This window comes from Saccopteryx leptura, chromosome 2 (assembly GCF_036850995.1).
Source record: "Saccopteryx leptura isolate mSacLep1 chromosome 2, mSacLep1_pri_phased_curated, whole genome shotgun sequence".
In the NCBI taxonomy this organism is placed as follows: Eukaryota; Metazoa; Chordata; class Mammalia; order Chiroptera; family Emballonuridae; genus Saccopteryx; species Saccopteryx leptura.
Genome location: NC_089504.1, coordinates 225,492,377 through 225,513,387, shown reverse-complemented (window position 1 = coordinate 225,513,387; position 21,011 = coordinate 225,492,377).

Below are 21,011 nucleotides of genomic sequence, written 5' to 3'. Positions count from 1 at the left end.
GCCACAAAGCAAGTAAATATGCAAAAATACTCCGTACACATGAACCAATGAGGGCTCACAAAATAGGAGAAATCAGATGCACGGTGGTGATGAAGGAAGGTATGCTAATTAAAAACACTGGAAACCTGGAGCAATTGATTTGTAATTATCCAGATGCAGATTATCCAATACTTGAAAGAAAAAGTGCATCACTAAGGAAATCCATTTATTTATTACTCATCTGGTGAACCCGCAACCACCCCCATGCCCTGGGCCAGGAGTTTCGAGGGATAACAGATAAATGTCATAGTTCTCATCTTCAAGGACACTATAAGATGGAAGGGGTGATTATTTAGGTTGATTGTGGGAAATGTTTAAAGGGAGGTAAGTAAGTATGAGTTTCAGAGAAGGCAGGGCTACCTTTAGGCAGGGAGATTGGAGAAGTCTGTATAGACAGGTGGTTTGAGTTGGCATTTAAGGATGGCTAGGATTGAAGTGTTCACATATAAGGGGAAATAATGCCTCATGGAGTGACTCTTTGGCCAATGGAGGATGTGTGCTCATACCAGACAGTCCTGACACACGTTGCCTGGCTTCTCGGGTGGTTCACGGGCTCAAGCACTCCAAGCCAGGAAGAACGTGGCCAGAGCAGAGGTTTGGTGAGGGGAGAGCACTGGGTCTGCTCAGCCCTTTGGAAGTCAGCAAATCTTAGTCAGTAGCCAGGACATTGGGAATAGGGAGAGCCCGCTATTGTTGTGTAGCTTCAGCTAAACCCATAAATTCTACCACACGAGGCCAGTGGAGCATGAACTTTGGTCCAAATCTTGATTCAGCTACCTTCTTGAATGTTATTTAAACATTATGAGCCTCAGTTTTCTTATTATAAACTGGAGAGGGCAATGCTTCACTGAAAGGTCGAGGTGCCAATGAAGTGAGATGATACCTGTGGACAGAATACCTGAGGATGGAGGGAGGGAATGCGGGCCCACCAGACACCGGCTTTCCTAGCTTTCCAGGATGACTGTGGTTAACCGATGGTCTGGCATATTCCACCTCTGTTCTAACACCTTTCTCTCCGCCTGCCTCTGCTGTAGAGATCAGAAAACTAAAATCTTCAACTTGCAGAACCCTCAACTACCATGGCAGCTGGGGTTCCAGACATGAATTAAATCTCACTTATCCTGAGTCAGAGCTGAGTCATAGGAAGAGAGGACCACGAGGCTTTGTTTGGGGACTGAGTTTGGTGGGGAGCCAGAGGGGAGTTCTGGGCATCTCTGTTGCTACCATAGGCCTAACTCTGTAGGGATGGTTGTCTGATCGACTCACTCTGGTTGTGGCAGCCATGCCATGATGTAGAGCTTATGACTGTGGCACTGGCTTGTGGTTGGAGAAGGTGACCTCTTGACTCAGCAGCTTCCTGGTTGAGGAAGAGGCAGCAGCTCCCTGGAAGACCCAATTTTATGGTTACATTTTGAGTTCCATCGGAGTCTGTTCATCCCTCCCCGTGATTGGTGAACCATCTCTCTGTGTCAAGAAACCCCTTGCTGTTCAAACCAGCTGAAGTGGACTCCGTTGTCTGTCACCGACATGAACCCCAGATGACAGGTCAGTGACTCATCCTGGCTGAGACAAGGTGAGTGGAAGTTTGCTTCTTCTTGCTTGAACATAGACACAGATTGGAGGAGCAGTTCCTACCACTTAGGAGCAGAACAGGAATGTGAAAGAGGCTGGGGCCTTGAGGACACAGGAGGCCTGAACCTCACAGCAGCTCTGGACACCCCATCGGCAAGGCGGAGACAACATAGCCTGCTCAGTTATTTTAATGACAAAGATAAACTACATAAAGTATTGAGTGTAAACATTGCATGAAGGAGGCATATAGCAGTGGCTGCTGTTATCATTATGACTGTTTGTCACCTTGTCTATTTATGATGTCAATCCTTGCAGGACCCCTTGCTGAGTGGGGTGCTAGGACAAAGGCAGAGAGTATGGAGGTACATTCCTCCTCAGAAACCTGAAGGCCAAACAAACAGCTGCTGGTGAAATATGGCGGGATCTCTGTGTGCGGCATGTTAAACATTGACTCGGGTTGTAGGCCTCTCCAAGGATCTGAAAGCTTTCCCTTCCATTTGTTCTTTGTATTGACGAGGTCACAGAGTGTCTGTTGATTTAGGAAAAATCTGTGCTGGGAAAACAAATGACACCACACCCCAGACGGCCTGTCTTGTTCAGCGGCAGAGTCAGGAGCGGTGGGCAAGCGTTTGTTCACTGTGGGCTTGAATGCCAGTTTTTCTTGATTAACTTTCTTTCCCTCTTCTTCTTCTTCTTTTTTTAATCATGAGAGCAATGCAGGATCCCAATAGCACATTCCAATAATACCTAGTGTATAAAGTAACAGTGAAAATCTGCCCCCACCTCTCCAACGTGTCCTGCAGAAAAGATGCTGGCATATGTTGGCACTGAAGCAAATCTTGCTTTGTCTTTAAGCTTTAGCAGCTGCTCTGTTCATTAGTACGCTGGCTTCCTGAACTCTTCTACAGTGAGGCTCCAAATTCCACTGCTCCAACAGCCTTTTTCCACATATTATCATTTGACGTCTCTACTACCCCTGGCTTACCTGCCTCCAACTCATTACTGGTAGCTCTGTTACCATTCATTCCAACTGAGGCAACTTCAGGGACACTCCCGAGTTCCCTCTGTCCTTCCCAAACCCTTCTGTGGCATTGTCAGCATTGTATTACTCAATTCGCTGCAGGGTGCAGACATTCACATCCTTACCTCGCAACACTGCACTCTAGACCTTGTCATCCACATGGCTCTGTTCCACCTTCAAGTTACCACTGTTTTCTTTTATTTATTTATTTATTTATTTATTTATTTATTTATTTATTTATTTATTTATTTATAAATTAAATTTAATGAGGTGACATTGATCAATAAGAATACACAGGTTTCAGGTAAACATCTCCATAGCATTTGAACTGTTGATTATGTTGTGTGCCCATCACCCAAAGTCAAATCATTTTCCATTGTATTATTCCACTGTGTGAGCAGAACACAATTTATTTTTTTCATACTACTACTGATGGACATTTGGGTTATATCCAGTTTTTGATTATTATAAATAGTGAGGCACAAACATTCTTATGGATGTCTTTTGGTGAACAGATGTATACATTTCTGTTGAATGCATGCCTAGGAGTGAAATTCCTGGGGACAGAGTACACGTAGGTTTCGTAGTTAGTACATTTGCGGACAGTATTCTAACACAGTTGGACAATGTAACACTCTCATCAGTAGTTTATGAAGGTTCCAGTTTTCTCCCATCCTTCCATACTTGGTAGTGTCTTATTCATTTTAGTCATTCTGGTGGGTGGATATTGGTATAAAACTATGGTCTTACTTGACATTTTCTTGATAACTATTTTATGGATAGCTTCTTTGTGAATAAGCTTAATTGCCCATAATTTTGCCCACTTTTCTTTCTGGTTGTCTGGTTTTTAAAAAAGTAACTGTGTAGATCTTTACGTAATCTAGATATGAGTGCTTTGTTGAATGCATGTATTTCAGTCTTCCACCCTGTGGCTTACCTCCTTATTCTAAATGGTGTCTTTTGATAAACAAAAGTCCTTAATTAAAAGTTATTCTCACTTACTTATTTTTTTCCTTTCTTAGTATCATATTTTATGCATCCTTTTAATAAAACTTTACCTGTTTCAGTATCGTGAAAGTGTTCTCCAGTGTTTTATTTCAAAAGCTTTTTTTTTTTATTGGGCTACATCATATGGAATTATCAATATTCAGCCTACCAAAGTGGCAGTACAGGTCAACCTAACTTATTTAACCTACAATCAATCTGGAATTGATTTTCATATTTGATGTGAGGTTGGGTAAAAGCTTCTTGTCCTATCCAACTGTTTCAGTGTCAGCTTTTCATAAGTCAGGTGAGTGTATAGATGGGGGTCTCTTTCTAGATCAGGGGTCTCAAACTCGCGGCCCGCCCACCAATTTTGTGCTGCCGCAGACTGGCCCGCAGACTAATCCACGAAGTTTGATTAGTCTGCGGGCTGCACAAAATTGGTGGGTGGGCTGCGAGTTTGAGACCCCTGTTCTAGATCATCGTCTGTCTCATTGCAGTGTTTGTCTTATTCCCATGCCAATACTGTACTGCCTTACTTATTTCTCGTAGGTCTTTTATAAATAGGGCCTGGTTTGTTCTTCTTCAACAGTGCTCATAAACCTATGCATTTCCATTTAATTTAATTTTTTAAAAGACATTAAAATTTTATTTATTAATTTTAGAAAGAAAGAGAGGAGAGAAAGAGAAAGAGAAAGAGAGAAAGAGAGAGAGAGAGAGAGAGAGAGAGAGACCAATCTGTTTCTGTATGTATCCTGACTGGAGATCGAGCTACAACCTCTTCATATTGGGATGACGCTATAACCAACTGAGCTATCCAGCCAAGGCTCCATTTAATTTTTTTTCCTTTTTACAGAGACAGAGAGAGAGTCAGAGAGAGGGATATATAGGGACAGACAGGAATAGAGAGAGATGAGAAGCATCAATCATCAGTTTTTTGTTGTGACACCTTAGTTGTTCATTGATTGCTTTCTCATATGTGCCTTGATCGGGGGCCTTCAGTAGACCGAGTAACCCCTTGCTCAAGCCTACGACCTTGGATTCAAGCTGGTGAGCTTTTGCTCAAACCAGATGAGCCCACTCTCAAGCTGGCGACCTCGGGGTCTCAAAACGGGATCCTCTGCAACCCAATCCAATGCTCTATCCACTGTGCCACCACCTGGTCAGTGTAAGCCAATCTGTTTTTTTTGTTTGTTTTTTTTGTTTTTATTATAATTTTATTTTTTTAATGGGGTGACATCAGTAAATCAGGATACATATATTCAAAGATAACATGTCCAGGTTATCTTGTCATTCAATTATGTTGCATACCCATCACCCAAAGTCAGATTGTCCTCTGTCACCTTCTATCTAGTTTTCTTTGTGCTCCTCCCCCTCTCCCTTTCTCTTTCCCTCTCCCCCCTTCCCCCATAACCACCATACTCTTATCAATGTCTCTTAGTCTCACTTTTATGTCCCACCTATGTATGGAATAATGCAGTTCCTGGTTTTTTCTGATTTACTTATTTCACTTCGTATAATGTTATCAAGATCCCACCATTTTGCTGTAAATGATCCGATGTCATCATTTCTTGTGGCTGAGTAGTATTCCATAGTGTATATGTGCCACATCTTCTTTATCCAGTCATCTATTGATGGGCTTTTTGGTTGTTTCCATGTCCTGGCCACTGTGAACAATGCTGCAATGAACATGGGGCTGCATGTGTCCTTGCGTATCAATGTTTCTGAGTTTTGGGGGTATATACCCAGTAGAGGGATTGCTGGGTCATAAGGTAGTTCTATTTTCAGTTTTTTTGAGGAACCACCATACTTTCTTCCATAATGGTTGTACTACTTTACATTCCCACCAACAGTGTATGAGGGTTCCTTTTTCTCCACAGCCTCTCCAACATTTGCTATTACCTGTCTTGTTAATAATAGCTAATCTAACAGGTGTGAGGTGGTATCTCATTGCAGTTTTGATTTGCATTTCTCCAATAACTAAAGAAGTTATATAACTTCTTTTCATAACTATATCTTTTCATATATCTATTGGCCATCTGTATTTCTTCCTGGGAGAAGTGTCTGTTCATGTCCTCTTCCCATTTTTTTATTGGATTGTTTGTTTGTTTGTTGTTGAGTTTTATGAGTTCTTTGTATATTTTGGATATTAGGCCCTTATCTGAGCTGCTGTTTGAAAATATCATTTCCCATTTAGTTGGCTGTCTGTTTATTTTGTTATCAGTTTCTCTTGCTGAGCAAAAACTTCTTAGTCTGATGTAGTCCCATTCATTAATTTTTGCCTTCACTTCTCTTGCCTGTGGAGTCAAATTCATAAAATGTTCTTTAAAACCCAGGTCCATGAGTTTAGTACCTATGTCTTCTTCTATGTACTTAATTGATTCAGGTCTTATGTTTAGATCTTTGATCCATTTTGAGTTAATTTTAGTACAGGGGGACAAACTGTAGTCCAGTTTCATTCTTTTGCATGTGGCTTTCCAGTTTTCCCAGAACCATTTATTGAAGAGGCTTTCTTTTCTCCATTGTGTGTTGTTGGCCCCTTTATCAAAAATTATTTGACTATATATATGTGGTTTTATTTCTGGGTTTTCTATTCTGTTCCATTGGTCTGAGTGTCTATTTTTTTGCCAATACCATGCTGTTTTGATTGTCATGGTCCTATAATATAGTTTGAAGTCAAGTATTGTAATGCCCCCAGCTTCATTCTTTTTCTTTAGGATTGCTTTGGCTATTCGGGGTTTTTAATAGTTCCATATAAATCTGATGATTTTTTGCTCCATTTCTTTAAAAAATGTCATTGGAATTTTGATGGGAATTGCATTAAATTTATATATTGCTTTGGGTAATATGGCCATCTTGATTATATTTATTCTTCCTAACCAAGAACAAGGAATATTCTTCCATCTCATTATATCTTTTTCGATTTCCCTTAACAATGGTTTATAGTTTTCATTATATAAGTCCTTTACATTCTTTGTTATGTTTATTCCTAAGTATTTTATTTTTTTTGTTGCAATCGTGAAGGGGATTATTCTTTTGAGTTCATTCTCAAATGTTTCATTGTTGGCATATAGAAAGGCTATTGACTTCTGTATGTTAATTTTGTATCCTGCGACCTTACTGTATTGGCTTATTGTTTCTAGTAGTCTTTTTGTGGATTCTTTGGGGTTTTTGATGTATAGGATCATATCATCTGCAAAAAGTGATACCTTTACTTCTTCTTTTCCGATATGGATGCCTTTTATTTCTTTGTCTTGTCTGATTGCTCTGGCTAGAACCTCTAATACCACATTAAATAAGAGTGGAGAGAGTGGACAACCCTGTCTTGTTCCTGATTTAAGGGAGAAAGCCTTCAGTTTTGTGCCATTTAATATGATGTTAGCTGATGGTTTATCATATATGGCCTTTATCATTTTGAGATATTTTCCTTCTATACCCATTTTGTTGAGAGTCTTAAACATAAAATTGTGTTGTATTTTATCGAAAGCCTTTTCTGCGTCTATTGATAAGATCATGTGGTTTTTGTTCTTTGTTTTGTTGATATGGTGTATTACGTTAACCGTTTTACGTATGTTGAACCATCCTTGAGATTCTGGGATGAATCCCACTTGATCATGATGTATTATTTTTTTAATATGTTGTTGTATTCGATTTGCTAGTATTTTGTTTAGTATTTTAGCATCTGTATTCATTAGAGATATTGGTCTATAGTTTTCTTTTTTTGTGCCATCCTTGCCTGGTTTTGGTATGAGGGTTATGTTGGCCTCATAAAATGTGTTTGGTAGTATTGCTTCTTCTTCAATTTTTTGGAAGACTTTCAGTAGAATAGGAACTAAGTCTTCTTTGAATGTTTGATAAAATTCGCTGGTATAGCCTTCTGGGCCTGGACTTTTATTTTTGGGGAGGTTTTTAATGGTTTTTTCTATTTCTTCTCTACTAATAGGTCTGTTTAGGCTTTCTGCTTCTTCTTGACTCAGTCTAGGAAGGTTGTATTGTTCTAAGAATTTATCCATTTCTTCTAGGTTGTTGAATTTAGTGGCATAAAGTTTTTCATAGTATTCTACAATAATTCTTTGTATATCTATGGTGTCCTTGGTGATTTCTCCTCTTTCATTTTGGATTTTGTTTATATGAGTTCTTTCTCTTTTTTCCTTGGTAAGTCTTGCCAAGGGTTTGTCAATTTTGTTGATCTTTTCAAAGAACCAGCTCCTTGTTCTATTAATTTTTTCTATAGTTTTTCTGTTCTCTATTTCATTTATTTCTGCTCTGATTTTTATTATCTCCTTTCTTGGGCTGGTTCTGGGTTGTCTTTGTTCTTCTTTTTCTAGTTCCTTAAGGTGTGAAGTTAAGTGGTTCACTTGGGCTCTCTCTTGTTTGTTCATATATACCTGAAGTGATATGAACTTCCCTCTTATCACTGCTTTTGCTGCATCCCATAGATTCTGATATGTCGTATTGTCATTTCCATTTGTCTGTATATATCTTTTGATCTCTGCACTTATTTCTTCTTTGACCCATTCATTTTTAAAAAGTATGTTGTTTAGTTTCCACATTTTTGTGGGATTTTTTTCCTCTTTTTTGCAGTTGAATTCTAGTTTCAAGGCTTTATGATCAGAAAATATGCTTGGTACAACTTTGATTTTTCTGAATTTGCTGATGTTGTTTTTGTGGCCCAACATATGGTCAATTCTTGAGAATGATCCATGTACACTAGAGAAAAATGTATACTCAGTCACTTTGGGATGAAATGTCCTGTAGATGTCTATCATATCCAGGTGCTCTAGTGTTTTGTTTAAGGCCACTATATCTTTGTTAATTCTCTGTTTGGATGACCGATCTAGAGCCGTCAGTGGTGTATTGAGGTCTCCAAGTATGATTGTATTTTTGTCAGTTTTTGTTTTAAGGTCAATAAGTAGCTGTCTTATATATTTTGGTGCTCCTTGGTTTGGTGCATATATATTAAGAATTGTTATGTCTTCTTGATTCAGTGTCCCCTTAGCCATTATGAAATGGCCATTTTTGTCTCTGAGTACTTTTGCTGTCTTGTAATCAGCATTATCAGATATGAGTATTGCTACGCCTGCTTTTTTTTGGATGTTATTTGCTTGGAGTATTGTTTTCCAGCCTTTCACTTTGAATTTGTTTTTATCCTTGTTACTTAGATGAGTTTCTTGTAGGCAGCATACATTTGGATTTTCTTTTTTAATCCATTCTGCTACTCTGTGCCTTTTTATTGGTGAGTTTAATCTGTTTACATGTAGTGTAATTATTGACACTTGTGAGTTCCCTATTGCCATTTTATAGATTGCTTTCTGTTAGTTTTGTGTCTTGTTTGATCCTTCTCTTTTGTTTTTCTATCTTTTGTTTTTATTTGTTTGTATTCCATACATCTTTCCTCTGTTGCTATCTTTTTTAAATCATGTGCTTCTCTGGTGGTTTTTTCAATGGTGGTTACCTTTAAGTAATGAAAAGGGTTCCTACCCTGTTCATTGTAGTGCACTATTTTGTGAGTACTTTTGTACTCCATTGTCCTTTGCTACTGTTAATCTCCATCCTCTCCTCCCCCTTTCATTTTGTTGTTGTCACAGTTTAAATTTGGTTTTATTGTGTTCTTCTTGGAGCTTTTACTTGTGGCTTTTTTTTTGTTCTTTGTATCTGATTGGAGAACCCCCTTTAGTAATTCCTGGAGTGGGGGTTTTCTGATGATAAATTCCCTCATCTTTTCTGTATCTGTGAATGTTTTTATTTCTCCTTCATATTTAAAGGATAGCTTTGATGGGTATAGTATTTGTGGCTGAAAGTTCCTCTCTTTCAGGACTTTAAATATTGGGGTCCACTCTCTTCTAGCTTGTAGAGTTTCTGTTGAGAAATCTGATGATAATCTAATGGGCCTTCCTTTATATGTTGTATTCTTCTTTTCCCTGGCTGCCTTGAGAATTTTTTCTTTGCCGTTGGTTTGTGCCAATTTCATTATGATGTGCCTTGGAGTAGGTTTGTTGGGGTTAAGAAAACTCGGAGTTCTGTTTGCTTCTTGAATTTGAGGCTTTAGTTCTTTCCACAGGCTTGGGAAGTTCTCATCTATTATTTGTTTAAGTATGTTCTCCATTCCATTTTCTCTCTCTTCTCCCTCTGATATACCTATTATTCTTATGTTATTCTTTTTGATGGAGTCAGATAATTCCTGTAGGGCTATCTCATTTTTTTAATTTTTGAGTCTCTTTCTTCTTCTCTCTGTTGTGCCTCAAGTTGCTTGTCTTCTATTTCACTAATCCTACCTTCTATCTGGCCTGTTCTATTAGCTAAGCTTGTTACCTCGTTTTTCAGCTCGTGTATTGAGTTTTTCATCTCTGTTTGATTTGTTTTTATAGTTTCAATTTCCTTGGAAATATATTCTTTGTGTTCGTTGAGTTGTTTTCTGAGCTCCCTAAATTGCCTTTCTGTGTTTTCTTGTATATCTCTGAGTATTTTTAGGATTTCTATTTTAAATTCTCTGTCGTTTAACTCCAAGGTTTCCAATATATTAAATTTTTTCTCCATAGATTTTTCCTCATCTATCTGTGTTACCTCTCTTTCTTTTGTATCCATGATATTTGATTTTCTCTTCCTTAATGGCATCTGAGGGTGGTTTTGTTGATAGTATTAATGAGATTTAATAAAGAATAAAAAGTTAAAAAAATAAAAATAAAAAATCAAAGAGTTTTTTAAAAAAATAATTAAATAAAGAAAAATAAAATAAAATAAAAAATTTAAAAAAAAAAGGAAATTATTCCCCTCCCTCCTTTTTTCCTCTCTTCTCCCCTCTTTCTTGAGAAAATCTTGTGGTGAACTGTGAGTTATATTGTACTAAATAGAACAAACAATGCCTGTACTGGAGGGCATGAATTGGGGAGAAGTAATAAAGGGGCAAAACAACAACAACAACAAAAAAACAACAACAAAAAGAAAAACAACAGAAAAAAGGTGGGTATGGACCCACAAAAAGCAAATAAGGAAAAAATTTGGGTCAAGAATAAAATGATTTGCTTTTAGGTGTTGGTTGACTAAGAGTTATGATGAGAGGAATAAGAGGGAAACAGGAAAATGGGGGGACAAATTAAAAAATTACTATTGTATTTAGTGGAACAAGAACTAGATAAAATGGAGAGCCAGGGATGGGAGCACTGCTAGTGATTTAAAAAGGTGAAGTAAAAACCCCCCAAAATCCACAAACATAAGTTTGAGTCCCAGATAAGATAATTTGTTCGTTATTGAGGTTTGAATGAGAGGAGACGTAAAGGAGAAAGGAAGAAACTAATATAGAGGGAGAAAAGAAAGAGAGAGAGAAAGAGAGAGAGAAAAAGAGGGTACCACTAAAAGAAGAAAAAAGAAAAAAGAGGAGAAAGAGAGAGAGAGAGTTAAGGGTTTTGGAGTGCAACCCTCATAGAGAGAAAGGAAGAGGGAAGAAAAGATAATGGGAGATGTAACACTTATGGGTAGTGTAGTTCAAGGAGAGGAGAGAGTAAGACCGGCAGAGAGTTAAATGACCAAATTGGAGGAGGAAAAAAAAGAGAGAAAAAAAATCAAGAATGAAGATAAGAGAAAGAAACGAACAAATATAATAAAATGGGATAGGTTATAAAGTCTGCGGATTATTCTTGATTTTGAGAGGTTATCTTCTTGCTTTTTCTTTTCTCTCCCTCTTCCTGGTCGGTGACTTGTACCCCGGGTTCTGCCCCTTTGGCACGCTCAGGTAGAGGTTTGCAATAGATAAGTCTCTATGGCGATGTCATGTATTGTGCTTCAGTCTCGTTGGCAGTCGAGGCTCATTAGCATTTATAGGCTCCGACAGTGAGAGAGTCCGTGTTCCTGGAGCCTCTCTCCTAGTCTTTCCTTCCTCAGTTAGTAGCCTGATAATCCAGCTATGGTGTTGCTGCTGCCTCTGCCTGGATAGTTAGAGGCTCAAAGAGCTGGCCACTCCCCACTCTATTCCCACTCAGCACAGGGCTCTGGGTAAGGCTCAGTCAGTCAGAGCTGCTAGCATAATCAGGCGGGGCTTCCACCCACTCAAAGACCTCTGGCTCTGCCACTCTGTCCGGTAACACGGTAACACGGGTGGGCACCCACTCCTGGGGCGCTTGGAGGAAACTCTTGCTCACTATCTGCGCGTGCAGACCAGGATATCAGGCCAGAAGTCTCACCCTCTGAGTGAAACCCTCTCCTGCACAGAAAAGTTCCAGCGTTGGAATTGGCTCTCGCTCCCCGGTGCACGGCTCCCTCAGGGCGCTGGGGCGGCTCGAGATTCCGCTTTTGGCCCACACAAAGGCCCCTGACTCTGCCCCTCTGTGGGATAACACAGGCGCACACTGCCGAGGCACTCGGAGGAATCTCTTGCTCACTATCTGTGCGCAGACCAGGATATCAGGCCAGCTGCCTCACCCTCTGAGTGAAACTCCTCCTGCCCGGAAAAGTTGCAGCGTTGGAATTGGCTCTCACTCCCTCCTTGTGCGCGGCTCCCTCAGGGTGCTGGGGCGGCCCAGAGATTCTGCTTTCGGCCCACACAAAGGCTCTGACTCTGCCTCTCTGTGGGATAACACGAGCGCCCACTGCTGAGGCAGTCGGAGGAATCTCTCGCCCACTATCTGCACGCGCCGACCAGGAGATCGGGGAAAATGGCTGCCCCGCTTGTCTTTCTTTTTCTGGGTTTGGCGCGAGTGTTAGCTTGTATTGCCCGGGTTGCCACAGGAACAGTTTTTCCTCGGCTTGGATCTCTGTGCTACAGCCTGGTTCGGCCGTTTGTGCCGCGGCCTGGATCTATTCACCCCCTTTACCTGCCTCAGTTTCTATATTCTCAGTTCCCAATGAAAGCCGCCCTGTTAAGGTTAGTGAGGAAAGCGGAGCATTTCTTACTCTCCATTTCCTTTGGGATTTGATTACATATTTAGCCAATGTTTCGCTCGACCATACCTTCAGGTGTATTGCAAAACATCTGGAGGCTCCAAGGATAGGTTTTTCTGTTTCTGGTTGAAGATCTTGTTGAGTTTTGGGGGAGATTTATCGGTATCGCTTCCTACTGCGCCATTACGCTGACGTCATCCGCCAATCTGTTTTAATGTGAGAATTTGGTCCATAACTATTAATATTAGTAACAGTATATGTAGATTTGTTTTTATCATTTTGCTCCACAGTAGAATTTTTTATCCCCATCACCTCTCCTATATTTACTCTAAACTTACTGAGGTTTGCTTTGCCAAGGCCTGTGGTGCATAGCAGGTCATGTTCATCATTCACGATCTGTCGTACATCTGAACCTTTACTCTGGATTTTGAGTCATTAATTAATCTCTGTATACTTGATAGCTTCTTTCTGAAACCAGGTCACCAAACTAGAACACTAGCCAGGAAGGTTGGCTACCCCGAGCGAGCGAGCACCTGTGGAACCTCAGCCCGCTGCACGGGCTTAGGGGAAATTCTTGGAAAAAGAATCATAATTGTGAACGTTAACAAAGAATAAGATGCCATCGAAAGAGAAAAACAGCAGATTATTCCCTCCCTAATCCCCTGAGTAGCTCAGGTTTTGGGTAATTTCCATAGGAAAGCAGTGCCCATTACATTTTCTTCCACTCACTGAAGTATAACACCAAAGACAGAAAGATGACCAAAACTTTTCCTAGGGAAGCTTAAATGTGACTCAGTTTAAAAGTGACATGGCTACAAATATTCAATCCATAGTGACATCATTCGCTGAAAGAAAGAAGTGGAACCATTGCTTTTTCTTGCGCTAGATGGCGATATGCCCCTGCAAACCAAACCAGATTTACCGGGCTCCTCTGAGCCAGCTGACTTCCCCTAGGAGGTGCCCGAGCATTCCAGGGAGCATTCCTGACCCCGGAAGCCAAATGAGAAGGGTACAAGCTTCTGTTTTCAGGGGGAGACATGATGCTGGCATCCCCCGAGTCTGTGACTAAGTTAGCACCAGGGGAAGGAAGGGAGTGGGTGAAGGAGAAGAGGGGCTCGCTTCGATCACAGTGAGTAACCCAGTGAAAGCACACAGGGAAGCAGACAGCTTTCTGAGTGAGCATTTTGGCCCAGCATTGGGCTGGAGAATAGGGCTTGCTCTCCTGTTCCTGGATGGTCCATACTCAGACTTCCCTCATCCAATTGCTTTGGAAAGAATCTGAATGCCAGACAGGGAGGCTTTAGGTCTTAGTATGACTTAGCGAGGGGTCAAGTCACCAGCCAAGGTTCTTGCTTTGTTCTGTCCTTGTGCCTCATTATTATTATTATTATTAATTATTATTATTATTATTTAGTGAGAGGAGGGGAGACAGAGACAGACTCTTGCACGTACCCTGACAAGGATCTACCTGGCAAGCCCCCTAGGAAGTGATGCTCTGCTTATCTGGGGCCGTTGCTCCATTGCTTGGCAACCGAGCTATTTTAGTGCCTGAGATGAGGCTATGGTGCCATCCTCAGTGCCCAGGGCCAGCTTGCTTGAATGAGCCATGGCTGTGGAAGGGGAAGAAAGAGAGAGAGAGAAGAGAGAGGGGGAGGGCTGGAGAAGCAGATGGTTGCTTCTCCTGTGTGCCCTGACTGGGGTTTGAATCCGGGACTTCCACACTCCCAGCCGACACTCTACCACTGAGCCAACTGACTAGGGCCATGCCTCCTTATTTAAAAATTTTTTTTTCCAGAACATGTCTTTCAGTACTGCTGCTTTTCACTAGTAAATATTTATGGCGATAATTCCATGCTCAAAAAAATTATGCTAGCCCTTTAGTAGGTCCTGAAGAAGTTCTGCTATACTATTGTATAATCATGCTGGAATATCACAAATGCCACAACCAGCTACCTATCTGTGGAGATGCTGTTATGTTTTAATTTTTGGAGCTCAAAGTACATTTTCTAATTAAAATGTTCTACATAGCAGTTTGTTTTTCGAATTAACCCATAATGTTACTTTATATTTAATCATTTTCTTCTACCATTAGTGTAATCTATGGTTATTTATAAATTTTCATTTATAAAAAATATTTTATTTATTCACTTTAGAGAGGAAAGACTCAGAAGGAGAGAAGGGGGGAGGAGCAGGAAGCATCAACTCCCATATGTACCTTGACCAGGCAAGCCCAGGGTTTCGAATCAGCGACCTCAGCATTCTAGGTTGGTGCTTTATCCACTGTGCCACCACAGGTCAGGCAATCTATGGTTATAAAAATATAAATATGAGAAAATAAATTGTAATGTCCCCACATTCATCCCCAGAGATCATCATGTTAATGTTTCAGTGTCAATATTTTTCTCTGTGCATTACAAAAAAATATCAGGAGCATTTCCTGTTATTAATAAAAATTCTTTAAACATGAACTCTGGAGAGAGACTACCTAATTTGATTCCTGGAACTCACATTGAGTCAGTTTCTTTATCTGCAAAACAGAATTAGTGAGAATCCTTACAACACTGGATTATTCATAGATGAGCTAAGACAGGCATCGTGCTTGTCACAGTGCCGGGCGCATATAAATAAACCTCCCAGTAAATGCTAGCTTTTATGTTGTCATTACCACTATTACATAAGCTTTGCTCCTATTATAAAATTATTATTAAAAGTTCAGAAGATCAAAGGAGTGTAAATAAGAACATAAAATCCCTTTTACTCTTGCTACACAGAGAAGACCATTGTTAACCTTTCGTTTTTAATGCTAATTTTAAAAAGTCCAAATGGGGACCACACCATATGATTTTGTTCACCACTTTTGATGTATAATCTCACAAAAACATTGATTTTTATTGGCTGAAAAATGCTCAATTGTATATGGACTATTGCAGTTAACTATTGCCCCATCACTGGATGTCAAGTGCCTTCCTATTTTTGCTATAAATGATGATGTGATTAATATCCTAGATATAGAGTTCTGTCTCCATTTGGCTCACTTCTCTAGATGAATGTCATAGAAGTCAAATTATTGAGTTGCTATATAGGAACTATTTTTAAATTCTTGATTTCTATTGGCTAAATTGTTCCCCCAGTAGGTACTCCCTGGGCAAACTCAGGCAGTGACCAGGCCTGGGCACCTTGCCTGCCTCAAGGCAGAAAGCTGAAGGCCACACCAGATGAGCCCTGAGCCCCCTGTTGCTCTGAGGCCTGAGTGCTAGGCAGGCTTGGTTACTCTTCCTTCCCCATCTGCATTCACATATTTACATGAACCAACAATAGCCTAACTAACCCCTACCATCTATTTAAGAGATAAGGTTTAAATTTAAAATAGAAGAGGTAATGACTACTTAAAATGACAGGGAGATATAAACAAAGGGGTACCAGACCTTTTACTAAGAGCTGGGACTGAGAAGGGGGTGCAAAGGATGAGAAGAGAGGAGATAACTGGCATTCAAGATAAACAGGCAGACTTCCCCCCCAGAGCCTGAGGTTGTTGAGAACAGAGATGCTAACCCTTGTTGGCTTGTTGTACACTGGTCTTTCAGTCCTTCTAGTCCCAACTCTGAAGCTGAACTGGGAACAATGGGCAGAGCCAAGTCACCCTGAGCAGGTGGGTGGGCAGGGCTCCACACCAAGGTGTCCTAATGAACCCGACAGAGCCCAGGCTCTGGTTTCTCTCCAGAGGGCTTCAAAGCTCTCCTGTATCTTATTTTTGCCACCAGCATCATGTTCCACTGCTGTCATATGGTCACAGGTAGCAAACAATCACAGATAATTAACTCACTTTCATGGTTTCCTGCGAACCTTAGTAATCAGCCACATGCTCCCGCCTTCAACTAAGATCAACCATTGAAAAACATGAATTAAAAAAAATGTGTCCATACAAAACCACACTGGTTTACCTAGTATTTCTACTATTCTTATTTTTATATAATCTGATGGCTGCTGAAATATGAGGGAAATTTTCTGAAACTAAAGACATTAATTGTTTCAATTATTTAAAATATTTCTGTGCTTGTCCAGTGAACTTGCTAGGGCCCTAAACAGACCTACAAAGGGTCACCATCTGCAGGGCCAGCGGCCATGGGTCTGTCCTCTGTTGTCCAGGCATACCCTCTCCTGCTTCCAGTAGAAAATGCAGGAAAATCTGTTTTTTTTCCCAGGGCAAACTTCCTGCTATAAAACGTTCAATAGATGCTAATCATCCCAGATCAACATTAAAATGTATTTCATAACTTTCACTATTGATAAACAATTAATGAAATAAATTATTTCCATTTATTTATACCTATAATGCCACATTCAAATCTTATGTTGAAACACCAATATTCAAATATTATCATTATAAACCATATTTCAATATTGTACTATTATACTAACACTCACATGTTATAATTATACTACTCTCTTCAGAGCTCTCTTGTAAGTTTTCTCTTTGTTCTGTGATTTGCCATTTATTTCCAAGTGCTGTCTCTGTGAACAGCCGTTTCCCGCCATCAGGACTGATGCTCTTCATGGGCAAGGGGCAGCTGAGCACAGGGGTCTGGCAGCAGATGCTTCAGGTGGACTAGCTCCTCGCATCTGTGAGCTGTTGTCATTATGGCTGAAGACTTCTCCACTCCTCTCATTTCCTAATCTCTGGGGAGCTTGCAGGCAACACCACCAGACTTCCAAGTGTGTTCAGAGCTCCCGGATGGTTTCCTGTAGTTTTAATGAGTGCTTAAATAACACCTAGTAAATCTTACAAATTAACCCACTGGTTGAAGTACAGCCCCCCCCCCGCCGAGCCTCAGTTTCTTACAGGTGAAAAGTGGGACTCTGAATTTGTTATCTGTCTTCTTTATAGGGTCACATCTATACCACAGGAAAGGACCGAAGATGCAGGGTTGAGCTCCAGGCCTGGATACACCATCATGGATGGATGCATTTCAGTAGAAAGAATGAAACTTGAATCCTTGACTATTGAGCGCTCATCTACTCCAGAGCCCTGCACATACTGTTGTACATAAGCAACATTTTAAAGTTCACACTGGTTTCTCTACCTGACATAGGCTTTTTCTCCCTACCTTGGTTAATTTGCATTCTTTTGAAAATGTTCTAACTACTGTGTGACAGCTGACTTATTGACATATGGATAAGCAGTTGCACACGGAAGGAATTCTTTTTTGTAAGGGAGCACATGAAAAATATTCAGACTTAACCAGCAAACAACTCAAATGGTGGCAAAGTACATAATTAGCCAACCTGTCTTGAAGATTGGCTGTGCCCAGGACACCTTTCGCCAGGCGAAATTTTACCTCTATACGTAGCCCGTCACAAGGTAAAGTGGTTCAACCCTTTTGAAAATCAGGTGATGATTTGGATCCAACATCATGAAAATGTTCCTAGTTTTTGATCCAGTGATACACGTCTTTGAATGTGTCCTTAGCAAAGCATTCAAAAGAACTCAAATACTATACACATGAAAATATTTACCATAGTCTTTATTTTCAGTATCAAACATTTGGAAAGAAGTGAATAATAACCATGCTTGTACGTGTGCTGTAGTTCCGAATGAGCTGGTACATACATCATCTCCTTCGATTTTTTAGTGGCTCTGGAAGGGAGGTGTCCTTGTAACCCTCTCTTTATAGAGACAGAGAGACCCAGAGTGGTGCAGGGACAAAGGTCACAGGCAGACCACACTGAGCTTTCTAGATTCCAAAGGTTTGGGCCTCGTTGCACATGGTATGACATCCCTTTATGTATGTGTCCAGCAGTAGGGTAAAGGTTCACTCTATGATAAAATAAATGCATAGTCATTAAAATCATTATTAGCTGTTCCTTGATAGAGGACTGAATAAAGAAGATGTGGTACATACGTACAATGGAATAATACTCAGCCATAAGAAATGATGGCATAGTGACACTTATGACAACATGGATGGACCTTGAGAACATTATACTGAGTGGAATAAGTAAATCAGAAAAAGCTAAGAACTATATGATTTCGCACATAGGTGGGATATAAAACTGAGACCATTGGACATAGATAAAAGTGAAGTGGTTATTGGGGAGGAGGGGTATGGAGAAGCAGTGGGGAAAGGGTGTAAAGAGGGCCAAATATAAGATGACAGAAAATGATTTGACTTTGGATAATGGGTACACAACATAATCAACAGTTCAGATACTATAGAGATGTTCACCTGAAACCTATATACTGTTATTGATCAATGTCACCCCTTTGAAGTTAATTTTCTAAATAAAATAAAAAAAATAAAAAATAAAATTATCATTAGCAACATAGCAATATTAAAAAATACTTGGCTGACAAAAACTAAAGCACAAAACATTCACATCTTTGCTGTGATTGTCGTATATAATTACAGAGTCACGCCATTAAGGAATGTTAAGTAATCGAGAAGAAATTAAAGTCATCGAGAAGTTTTCTTTTGTCTTAGCACCATTGTGTTTAGAAGAAGTTCTTACTGCTAGGAACCAGTGGGCACCTTTTCAATCATCTGTGGAATCACAATTTTTTTTTTTGTATTTTTCTGAAGTTGGAAACGGGGAGGCAGTCAGATAGACTCCCACATGTGCCCGACCGGGATCCACCCGGCATGCCCACCAGGAGGCGATGCTCTGCCCATCTGGGGCGTTGCTCTGTTGCAACCAGAGCCATTCTAGTGCCTGAGGCAGAGGCCATAGAGCCATTCTCAGCGCTCGGGCCAACTTTGCTCCAATGGAGCCTTGGCTGCGGGAGGGGAAGAGAGAGACAGAGAGGAGGGAGAGGGAGAGGGGTGGAGAAACAGATGGGCGCTTCTCCTGTGTGCGCTGGCCAGGAATCGAACCCGGGACTCCTGCATGCCAGGCCGATGGTCTACCACTGAGCCAACCGGCCAGGGCTGGAATCCCAATTTTTTTAGGAAAAATGATATGCATTAAATAGTTTCATGGGACTGTCCTCCTGGAAATGAAAAATAAGGCCTTTTCATGGAATTACAGGTCCAAAAAGTAACAAAGGTTCATGGTGGACAGGCAAGTGCTAGTGGCAGAGGCTGGCCCTGTGGTCCTGAGTCCCACGTCCTGGCCGTTTCTCCTCAATGATGCTTGTGAAGCTAATCCTGTGTGGAGCACGGGGAGGAGGGGTCTTCTTGTGGGATGACAACAGAGGGTGGGCTCGCCACATGGAATCAGGCTTTGGGAGATAGGCTGGAGGGGTCTCCATTGTCCCTGCTGGCTCCTGTGATTAAATGCTGGATTAGAGAGGAAACATTCCGTCCACTCTCCCCTGCCCCCAACCTCTGCTCATCAGGCCCATTCACAGGGCTCCTTCCAAAAAATATTGATGGGGGTGCCTTCTATCCATCACCCACACAGTTGACATGGCCACCCAGACAGAGGGGCTTCGGGAGGTTAATTAAAACAAGGTAATAGTAGGGTCAAGAGCAACACATTAAAAATGCCACAGGGGCTCAGGGGCAAAGACATATGGTATGACAGCCACCTCCTGGACACTGGTCCACTCTCATGCTCCCCCTTTGGCTGGCACTTGAGTATTTTCTTGTGCCACTGGACATGAGGGACTCACACTTCTCTGGCCCAAGCATGCTGTACTGCTGCCTGTCTCAGTCCAGCTGGTTTCCTATCTTCCCCAGACATGCAGCGTCCACGCGGGATCTCCCATGATGCTGTCAGACTGAGCGAGTGTCTGGGGCTGAACTTCCTGTTTCCTCAGTCTGACATGCTGGGATGTATGTCACAGACAGAGATGTGGAGAAGTTGGGGGAAAGTTTTATGGACACATTGTCTGGACTAAAGAGATATAAACTTTTAAACCATGTTTCTTAGACACAAGTATTCATCAAAATGTTCACTTGCTTTTTTAAAGGAAAATTTTTGTTTAGTGCTTTCAAAATAGGAGGCATTACATAAATACACATTGTAGCTTGAATAAATGAGTGACTTAGGGAATCAGAGCATACATTCTCATGCCGATTTGTCTGAACTTTTGTCACTAACTACCTGGGTGACCTTGAAAGGTTATTTATGCTTCGTTTCCTCAGAGACAGTGGTGATGATGGTGATGGTGATGATGATGATGGTGATAGTACTTTTCTCAAGGATCATTCTGAAGACTGAAAGCATTAATACCTGCAAAGCTTTTAGGTTAGCTATAGAAGTGTGAGCTACAATTATTATTATCAATTGTTTTAGCAACTGAATTCCAGAGATGTATATATTAAAAGCATCCCCCTTCCTATGGTGCAGAAGAGAATAGAAACACTAGAATGGAGAGAGATAATACTATTTCTTTACATGGTACATCTTTAGATACCATTCTGAAAGAAAATATTGGCATGTTGAATTCACAAGTCTATTAAAATGCAAAAACTGTAGGATTGCAAGGATACTTTGATATGATGAATTCTGATATCAAAATTCATTATTCAGGCTACAGGGCAAAAACTCCATAATCATACTTTCGGTAGACAAAAGGGCT